The sequence below is a fragment of the Triticum dicoccoides genome, chromosome 4A, assembly GCF_002162155.2.
Source record: "Triticum dicoccoides isolate Atlit2015 ecotype Zavitan chromosome 4A, WEW_v2.0, whole genome shotgun sequence".
Taxonomy (NCBI): domain Eukaryota; kingdom Viridiplantae; phylum Streptophyta; class Magnoliopsida; order Poales; family Poaceae; genus Triticum; species Triticum dicoccoides.
Window position 1 is genome coordinate 721,401,773 of NC_041386.1, and position 10,724 is coordinate 721,412,496.

The 10,724-nt window shown below is 46.2% G+C and overlaps 1 pseudogene; it reads left to right on the forward strand.

Annotated features, from left to right (window-relative positions):
- Window positions 1-2,404: 2,404 nt before the first annotated feature.
- LOC119290325 lies at window positions 2,405-2,543 on the forward strand (annotated as a pseudogene).
- Window positions 2,544-10,724: the final 8,181 nt, after the last annotated feature.

The window sequence follows — 10,724 nt, forward strand, 5'->3', positions numbered from 1 at the left end:
GTACTTCTCCTAAAAGTATTACAAATCAACCTGTATTTTTACACAGTTCAAGTAAACTAAAGATACTACCAATTACCTCTTTGTAATCATTCTACTTAAGCAGTAGCACTAAAAAGTGATACTGTGTCTGAATGTTCTATTGTTTCACTTAAACTTATACAACATCAAAAGAAATACTTGAGCACCATTCAAGTAAATTTACATGAGCAAAAAGGGTTCATTACGGGCTGCTAAAATTCTCAGGCTATCTCTTGTAGTTATGCACTATAATTGTGGCAAAATATGCCTGCTATTTTCTTCGTGAGGTTTGGCTTATGTCTACTATAAGGTGTAGTCACTATATATATTAATGCATCTAAATAAAACAAGAAGCTCTAACCCTACCGCTTATTTTTGGACATCCCGACTTGCAATGGTTGTGCACTACCCAAAGCTTATACATCAGATGCAAAAGTACAAGAGTTAATCAACTCTTTCATGAACCTCCCAGCTCGCCACCATGGGTCGATGAGAGACCCTAAACAGTAGTATAATCCAAAAAAGATCAGGAGATATTGTCACCCTTCAACATACCATTTTACTGTCACATATCTTCTTTTGTTCCGAAATCATATCCTCCATCCGTCCCAAAATAAGTGACTCAACTTTGTACTAGCTTTAGTACAAAGTTAGTACAAAGTCGAGTCACTTATTTTGGGACAGAGGGAGTAGTATAAAAGTCAGCACATTAAGCATGTGGATCTCAAGATAGATCTTGCATGCTGTTTATATCATACTAGTTGCAGATTCCCTTCATAACACTAATTGACATGATGAGGCAAACGTGTTATATAGTGCATTGACATGAAGGCTGCTAACAACTGACAAAAAAATTTAGGCACAAATGAAGGTTGTTGCCACATTAACATGATGCATCTGGCAACAACAAATTCCCATGTATTTCATTAACTATTGAAAGGTTGCATCATTATCAGGGTCGAAGATGAGCCAAACATCATGAAGATTGAGCTGAAATGTGGGTGATCTCCTGATTTGGCCGACGCAACACAGTGTGGTAGCATCGCATAGCGGCCAATCAGTGAACGTGGCGCCGTGAGTGACCAAGTCCGCATCGTATGGAGGTGGTGAAGTAGAGGCTGGATATGGTGCTTGAGGGGACGCGGCACACACACGGATGGGCGGGAAGCTCAGAGAACGGGGCGGCATGGCGTCGTAACCCGATGAAGTGGTATTGGTCACTGGTGAAGTAGCCCGCGGGGTCGACGGCGGACGGGCGCAAGATGGCTCATGCTCGGGTACTCCGGCAGTGGGGCGGGTCTCGGGAACGGGTCGGCGACGCACATGCAGGGACCGATGCATGGGCTCAGCTGTTGGGGCAGCTCTCTTGCTTGCTACGAGCGGTTCATGAATGGGTCCTGATTAGTGCATGGACGCGGGGATTTGGTTAGCGCGGCACCCGATGGCGGTTGCTCAACAAGAGTTTTAGATTAAACATGTTTGACGTGAAATCTGGAACGTACGGAGTTCAACAAAGGGGTAGGATGAGATTTTGGATCTCCGCACTTCGTGCTTTTATCTCTACTCCTTTGGTGGTGACTGCGAAATCAGTTATTCTCCAGATTGGTCGACACTAGGCAGATGAACAACTTGTTAGAATACATTGTATGTATATACGGTTGTGTATATAAAACCGTATATACGGTCAGTGTTGCGTGCGTTACAATTGTATCCCGGTGGTTAGGTTTAAAGCCTTGATCCTTATCTTGTAGTTAGCTAACTTGAGGATCAAGTCTAAACCAACTACCGGATTCTGTAAACCCTAGCCTTTGGCTATATATAACAGGCAACGCGTCCCTGCAAGGCATACGCTTCAAGCCATCTTTCATGGTATTCAGAGTCTATCTCCTCTAAAAGCACATCTCTCGTAGCCATGGCCTCCTCAAACTCCGCTGTCGCCGCGCCTGCCCTCATCCCCATAGCCGATCGACTCCATCGCTCCAACTTCCTGGTATGGCGCGCGCAAGCCATGGCAGCCATCTGAGGGGCGCAGCTCGTCTCCTACCTCGATGCAGATCGGGAGCAGCCGGAGCAGAAGCTCCGCGACAAGGACGGCAAGTCCACGGACGTCCCCAACCCTGCATACGACATCGACAAAGCTCGAGACTCCCAGGTGCTGAGCTTCATCTTCAACTCCATCTCAGCTCCAGTCATGGTTCAGGTGGCGCACTGTGACACGGCGGCCGAAGCGTGGGTCGCCATCAGGGAGATCTTCATCTCCCAAACTCAGGTGCACGTCGTCAACACCAGAATCGCCCTCTCCACCACCAAGAAGGGCAACTCGACGATGTCCGAGTACATCGGGCGCATGAAGGCGCTCGGTGATGAGATGGCATCGGTGGGCAAGCCGCTCACCGACGATGACATGGTGTCCTACATCCTGGCAGGACTCGACTACGACTATGTGTCCTTCGTCTCCACCATCTGCGCTCGTACACAGCAAATCAAGGTGAGCGAGCTCTACTCGCAGCTGATCAGCTTTGAAAGCAGGCTTGACATGTTTGAAGGCGGAGGGCAGTCCTCCCACTCCTCTGCCAATGCTGTGTCTCGCGGCGGACGCAGTGGATCCAACCGCGGTGGTGGCCGCGGTGGCAACGGTGGCCGCAATGGAGGTGGTCGTGGCAATGGAGGCGGTGGACGTGGTCGTGGCGGCGGCCGCGGCAATGGAGGAGGCCGCAATGATCTTCCCGAGGTCTTCTGCCAAATCTGCACCAAGCCGAATCACACGGCCATGGAGTGCTATCGTCGCTTTGATGTCTCCTTCAACAAGGAGAAAACTGCAGCAGCCGTCAACACCAACTCCTCCTACGGGGTGGACACAAACTGGTATGTGGACTCAGGTGCAACAGACCACATTACCAGCGAGCTCGACAAGCTCACCGTTCGTGACAAGTACAATGGACATGATCAAGTGAACGTGCCAAACGGTGCAGGTATGAAGATTTCCCATATAGGTCATGCATATGTTCGTCCCTACTCGTGATCTTCATCTCAAAAATATTCTGCATGTGCCCAAAGACACTAAAAACTTGATCTCTGCTCATCGTCTAGCCAATGACAACCATGTGTTTCTTGAAACTCATCCTCATTTTTTCTTTGTCAAGGACAAGGCCACGAGGAAAACCCTCCTCCACGGCAGGTGTAGAAACGGGCTCTATCCCCTATCATCAGCTCCAATAAGCTCGGGCAGACATGCACTTGGCGCCACCAAGATATCTTCATCAAGGTGGCACGATCGTTTAGGACATCCATCTTCGCCAATAGTTCAACATGTTCTTAGACACAATCAAATTTCCTTTTCTAGCAAAGAATTGAATAAAGAGGGAGTGTGTGATGCTTGCCAACAAGGCAGGAGCCATCAACTTCCCTACCCAAATTCTAGTAGTACTTCAAAAGCTCCTTTAGAGCTAGTTTTCTCTGATGTATGGGGGCCTGCCCGAGATTCAATTAATAAGAAAAATTATTATGTGAGTTTCATCGATGATTTCAGCAAATTCACATGGATATATATCTTCAAGCATAGATCAGAAGTTTTCAAAGTGTTTTATGAATTTCAAGCACTAGTTGAATGACTTTTTGATCGCAAGATTATCACCAGGCAAACGGATTGGGGCGGCGAGTATGAGCGCCTCAATTCCTTTTTTCGTCAAGTAGGGATCACACATCACGTTTCGTGCCCACATGCCCATCAACAGAATGGGTCAGCCGAGAGAGAACATAGGCACATTGTGGATGTGGGTCTCTCACTTCTAGCTCATGCCTCCATGCCCTTAAAATTCTGGGACGAGGCTTTTCTAGCTGCCACCTATCTTATCAATCGTACTCCTAGCAAGGTGATCAATCTTGACACTCCTTTGGAAAAATTGTTTCATGAAAAACCCAACTATCATGCCCTACGCACCTTTGGTTGTGCGTGCTGGCCAAACCTCCGGCCTTTTCATGCCAAGAAACTAGAATTTCGTTCAAAACAATGTGTTTTCCTTGGCTATAGCAATCTTCATAAAGGGTTCAAGTGTCTAGATGTCAAGGAAGGACGTGTCTATATCTCTAGGGATGTTATCTTTGACGAAACTATCTTTCCATTTGCCTCACTAAATCCAAATGCCGGCGTTCCTCTTTGTTCTGAAGTTCTTCTTCTTGCAGAAACTGCTTCATCTGAACCTCTTGATCATGGGGGCGAACAGACAGCTGATCCTTCAGTTAATCTTCATACAAATACTGCTGTAAATTTTGGTGGAAATTCTCCTGTTTTTGGCTGTGATTTTATGCAACAGACAGGCGTGGAACACGATGTGGATTCAGGTGCTGCGCCGGATCCTGCCAGCGGCGATCCCGGGGAAGATCCTTCCTCGCCTGCCGCGCTGGATGGTGGGGCTCGCACCGCATCAGCCTCGGGAGCGGCCGATCCAGCGTCCCACGACGCGTGTCCCCTCGCGGGCCCGCGGGGACAGGCGCTGAAGCGCACTCAGGGTCGGGTGGACCCACGAGCAGCGAGGCGCCGCTCTCCACGCGCCAAGTGGTCCGGTCCCCTTCGCTGGGTGATGCGGGCCAATCAAGAGCATCGCACGCGGGCCAAACAGGCGCGTCGCAGGCGGGCGATAGCACCCGCCTCGGATCTGCGGCGGCCGGCTTAGAAGCGGACGCTGGAGGCAGCGACAGGATCCACCTTGGATCTGGTGCGGCCGGATCAGGTTCTGGATCCTCTGTGCAGGGCTCCAGATCTTCTGTGCAGTTGCCTTCTGCATCACCACCAAGAACAAGATCTCAGCATGGTATTTTGAAACCAAAAGTACGTACAGATGGTACGGTCAGGTATGACAAAGGACGTCGTTTTGCTGGTCTTGCTGTTACAGGAGAACCAAATACTTTGGTAGAGGCATTGGAAAATAAAAACAGGAAAAATGCAATGGATGAAGAATATAATGCTCTTATGAAAAATAGAACATGGCATCTAGTTCCTCCAGCAAAGGGGAGAAACTTAATTGATTGCAAATGGGTCTATAGAATTAAAAGAAAAGCAAGTGGAGAAATAGACAGATACAAGGCTAGACTAGTTGCAAAGGGGTTCAAACAAAGATATGGTGTAGATTATGAAGATACCTTTAGTCCTATTGTGAAAGCAGCTACTGTTAGGCTTGTTCTGTCTATTGCAGTATCAAACAGTTGGAGTCTTCATCAATTGGATGTGCAGAATGCGTTTCTTCATGGCGTTCTAGAGGAAGAAGTGTACATGAGACAACCTCCTGGGTATGAGGTAAAGGACAAGTATCATTATGTATGCAAGCTTGATAAGGCTTTATATGGTTTGAAACAAGCACCTAGAGCATGGTACTCTAGGTTGAGTGTGAAACTTCAAAGACTTGGTTTTCAGCCATCCAAAGCTGACACATCACTGTTCTTCTACAGAAAAGGCAAAATCACCATTTTCATGCTAGTATATGTTGATGATATTATTGTTGCAAGCTCATCGCAGGATGCAACCAAAGCATTGCTTGAAGATCTAAGGAGAGACTTTGCTCTTAAAGATCTTGGTGATTTGCACTACTTCTTGGGAATAGAAGTAAAGAGAGTTAAAGATGGCATAGTCTTGAGTCAAGAAAAGTATGCGTCAGATGTGATAAAAAGAGCAGGTATGATGAATTGCAAAGTGTCAAATATGCCTCTCTCAACTTCTGAAAAGTTATCTAAGGAAGAAGGAGAGCCTTTAAGTGCTGAAGATTCTACAAACTATAGAAGTGTTGTAGGTGCTTTGCAATATCTAACACTTACAAGACCTGATATATCTTTTCCTATCAATAAAGTATGTCAATTCTTGCATGCTCCCACCTTTGCACATTGGACCGCAGTGAAAAGAATCTTGAGATATTTAAGAGGTACTATGAGTACAGGGTTAAAAGTCACAAGGTCAATGTCAACTTTGGTAAGTGCATTCTCTGATGCTGATTGGGCAGGTTGTCCTGATGATAGGAGATCAACAGGAGGCTTTGCTGTTTTCTTTGGACCAAATCTTATATCATGGAGTGCACGGAAACAAGCTACTGTGTCAAGATCAAGTACAGAAGCTGAGTACAAAGCATTGGCTAATGCCACGGCAGAGTTGATATGGGTTCAAACCTTGTTGAATGAGCTACGTGTTAATCACTCTCCTGTTGCACGGTTGTGGTGTGATAACATTGGTGCTACATATCTATCAGCAAATCCAGTGTTTCATGCTAGAACAAAACACATTGAGGTGGATTATCACTTTGTCAGAGAAAGAGTAGCTAAGAAGCTTCTTGATATTCGGTTCATTTCCACTAATGATCAAGTTGCAGATGGCTTCACTAAAGCCTTATCATGGCGCAAGTTAGAGGAGTTCAAGAACAATCTCAACTTGGTGAAGTTATGATTGAGGGGGTGTGTTAGAATACATTGTATGTATATACGGTTGTGTATATAAAACCGTATATACGGTCGGTGTTGCGTGCGTTACAATTGTATCCCGGTGGTTAGGTTTAAAGCCTTGATCCTTATCTTGTAGTTAGCTAACTTGAGGATCAAGTTTAAACCAACTACCGGATTCTGTAAACCCTAGCCTTTGGCTATATATAACACGCAACGCGTCCCTGCTAGGCATACGCTTCAAGCCATCTTTCACAACTTGCCTGAAGAAAAAGAACCAGCATAGCAATCGTAGGCTCAGAAGCAACTCGGAAAGCTGCAACTCAGATTGCGCTCTAGATATGCTAACAAACTGCAACATGCTAATGTTATTTCCTGAATAAGATACGCCATTGGATCTTTTGCCCCACTTTACTTTTCCATTGGATCATTTGCACCCCCCCGCCCCCTATAGGCCACCAGGTGGGGCCCGGGGCCACTGTCATTGAGACAATCAAAGGGCAAATCATCCAATCCCTTGTAAAGTGGGGCAAATCATCCAATCCCCCTCGCACACAGTATTGTTCCGCACAAAGCCTTCCTAATGCTGATGAAATAGTTCTTTTGTTCCAAACCAGACACTGTATTTCATAATTCTATTATTATGTACACCAAATTGTGTAAAACATAGGGTTTGGAAACTCCTCGACACCCTAAACGTGGTGTGGCTACCTTATTATATAGGAGTACCAAGGGGTACAATACATTGTGTATACAGAGGCTACGTATATACCGTCTAACACCCTCCTTCAATCTTAACTATGGCCTGAAGTACAAAGCAAGTTAAGATTGCGCCTACAGCCTACAAACTATGGTTGTGGAAGAGGCTTCGTGAAGATGTCAAAAAGTTGATCCTTTGATGTGATGAACTTGATACAAAGTAGCTTCTGTGTAACGCGTTCCCGAACAAAGTGATAGTCAACCTCAATGTGTTTCGTCCGAGCATGAAACACCGGATTAGATGAAAGATATGTAGCACCGATGTTGTCACACCAAAGAACTGGAGGATGAGCTGGAGAGACTCTCAACTCTCTCAATAGAGACTGTACCCATATAATCTTAGTAGTCGCATCAGCAACCGCCTTATACTCAGCTTCAGTACTGCTGCGAGACACTGTAGCTTGCTTGCGAGCATTCCAGGTGATCAAGTTAGAACCCAGGAAAACTATATATCCCCCCGTGGATCGCCCGTCATTAGGACTACGAGCCCAATCTTCCTCTGAAAAAGCAAAGAGCTCACAAGACGACGCGGGCAGAAGAAGCAAACCATAGGAGGCAGTGAGACAGATATAATGTAGAATAGGCTTCACAGCTGACCAATGAGATGTCCTGGGTGCATGAAGGTACTGACACACACGGTTGACTGCATAAGAGACATCTGGCTGGTGATAGTAAGGTACTTAACATCATGAGGTGAAAGAGGGTCTCCATCAAGAGCAGACAGCCAATCAGTGGCAGACATCAGAGTGATAGCATGTTTGCATTTCAGCATTCCAACACGTCACAACAAGTCCAAAGAGTACTTCTTCTGAGTAAGAGTCAATCCAGCAGAAGACCGTGAGACATCCAGACCAAGGAAAAAATGCAGAGCACCTAAATCCTTGGCATCAAAATCACCACTCAATGCAGTCACAAGAAGATCAGCAGTAGCATCAGAGGAACTAATGAGGATGATATCATCAACATAAACCAGGAGATACATCGTAACCTCAGGACGCTGAAGGAGAAACAGTGATGTGTCAGCAATGGAGGGAATAAACCCAAGAGCCCAGAGAACAGAGCCTAGGCGTGCATGCCACGCACGAGGAGCCCGTTTGAGTCCATACAGGGCCTTAACAAGGTGACAGAGATGATGAGAACGTGCAGGATCAACAAAACCAGGTGGCTGACGCATATCGAGCTGACGAAGGAACCATCCTCGAGTAATAGCAAGAGACAGCAGCAAACGAATGGTAGTAGACTTGATAACTGGACTGAACGTGTCTTCATAATCAAGACCATACCTCTGTTTGAAGCCCTTGACGACTAGTCGTGCCTTGTAGCATTCTATAGAACCATCAGCATGTCTCTTGACTTTAAAAACCCACTTGGAATCAATGACGTTGACGCCAAACACTGGAGGAACAAGTTGCCAAGTGTCATTCTTTAGTAAAGCCTGAAACTCTTGTTCCATTGCAGCACGCCAGTAAGGAATGCCTAGTGCAGCCTCAAAGTGACGAGGCTCTACTGTGAGATCGGCAACAGTATGAGCCATGCGACAGTCCCGTCTCCGCGTTCCTTTGGACGAAAAATACCAGATTGACTGCATGTTCGAGGACGAAGAGCAACTGCAGTAGGCTGTTCTACCAATGCTGAGCTCAGCGCAGGCGACATCGGCGAGGTCAAGGAACCCGGCGAGCTTGCGCCAGAACTCCCTGGCATCGGGGAGGCAGGTGGCGTCGAGCCGGGTGACACCGGCTCACTGGAAGCCGAGGCGGGGCCTGCCGGTGCATGGGAACAGGCCTCTGGGCCGGGCGAGGCGGCAGCCGGCCCTGGCGAAGCGACCACCAGGCCAGGCGAGTGATGACCCACAAGTGTAGGGGATCTATCTTAGTCCTTTCTATAAGTAAGAGTGTCGAACCCAACGAGGAGCAGAAGGAAATGATAAGCGGTTTTCAGTAAGGTTTTCTCTGCAAGCACTGAAATTGTAGGTCATAGATAGTTTTGTGATAAGATAAATAGTAACGAGTAACAAGTAAATAAAGTAAACAAAGTGCAGCAAGGTGGCCCAATCCTTTATGTAGCAAACGATAGGCCTGGACAATTTCTAATAATGATAAAGGAGCTCCCGAGGACACATGGGAATTATCGTCAAGCTAGTTTTCATAATGTTCATATGATTCGCGTTCGGTACTTCGATAATATGATATGTGGGCGGACCGGTACTTGGGTACTGCCCTAACTTGGACAAGCATCCCACTTATGATTAACCCCTATTGCAAGCATCCGCAACTACAAAAGAAGTATTAAGGTAAACCTAACCACATCATTAAACATATGGATCCAAATCAGCCCCTAATGAAGCAACACATAAACTAGGGTTTAAGCTTCTGTCACTCTAGCAACCCATCATCTACTTATTACTTCCCCATGCCTTCCTCTAGGCCCAAATAATGGTGAAGTGTCATGTAGTCGACGTTCACATAACACCACTAGAGGAAAAGACAACATACATCTCATCAAAATATCGAACGAATACCAAATTCACATGACTACTAATAGCAAGACTTCACCCATGTCCTCGGGAACAAACGTAACTACTCACAAAGCATATTCATGTTCATAATCAGAGGAGTAATAATATGCACAAAGGATCTGAACATATGATCTTCCACCAAGTAAATTGATTAGCATCAACTACAAGGAGTAATCAACACTACTAGCAACCCATAGTACCAATTTGTGGTTTTGATACAAGATTGGATACAAGAGATGAACTAGGGTTTTGAGAGGAAATGGTGCTGGTGAAGATGTTGATGGAGATTGACCCCCTCCCGATGAGAGGATTGTTGGTGATGACATCGGTGATGATTTCCCCCTGCCGGAGGGAAGTGTCCCCGGCAGAACAGCTCCGCCGGAGCCCTAGATTGATTCCGCCAAGGTTCCGCCTCGTGGTGGCGGATTTTCATCCCGTAAGCTTGCCCACGATTTTTTCCAGGGTAAAAGTGATCATAAAGCAGAAGATGGACACCGGAGGCCCACCAGGGGGCCTAGGAGATAGGGGGCGCGCCCCTGCCTCCTGGACAGGGTGTGGGCCCCCTGGTGCATTTCTTTCACTCAGAAATTCTTATTAATTCCAAAAAGTTGTTTTGTGGAGTTTCAGGACTTTTAGAGCTGTGTAGAATAGGTTTCCAACGTTTGCTCCTTTTCCAGCCAGAATTCCAGCTGCCGGCATTCCCCCTCTCCATGGTAAACCTTGTAAAATAAGAGAGAATAGCCATAAGTATTGAGATATAATGTGTAATAACAGCCCATAATGCAATAAATATTGATATAAAAGCATGATGCAAAATGGACGTATCAACTCCCCCAAGCTTAGACCTCGCTTGTCCTCAAGCGGAAGCCGAAATCGAAAAATATGTCCACGTGTTTAGAGATAGAGGTGTTGATAAAAATAAAATACGGACATGAGGGCATCATGATCATTCTAATAACATCAACATATATTGATTTTGTCATATGATTTCCTATGCTCAAGTAACAAGCAA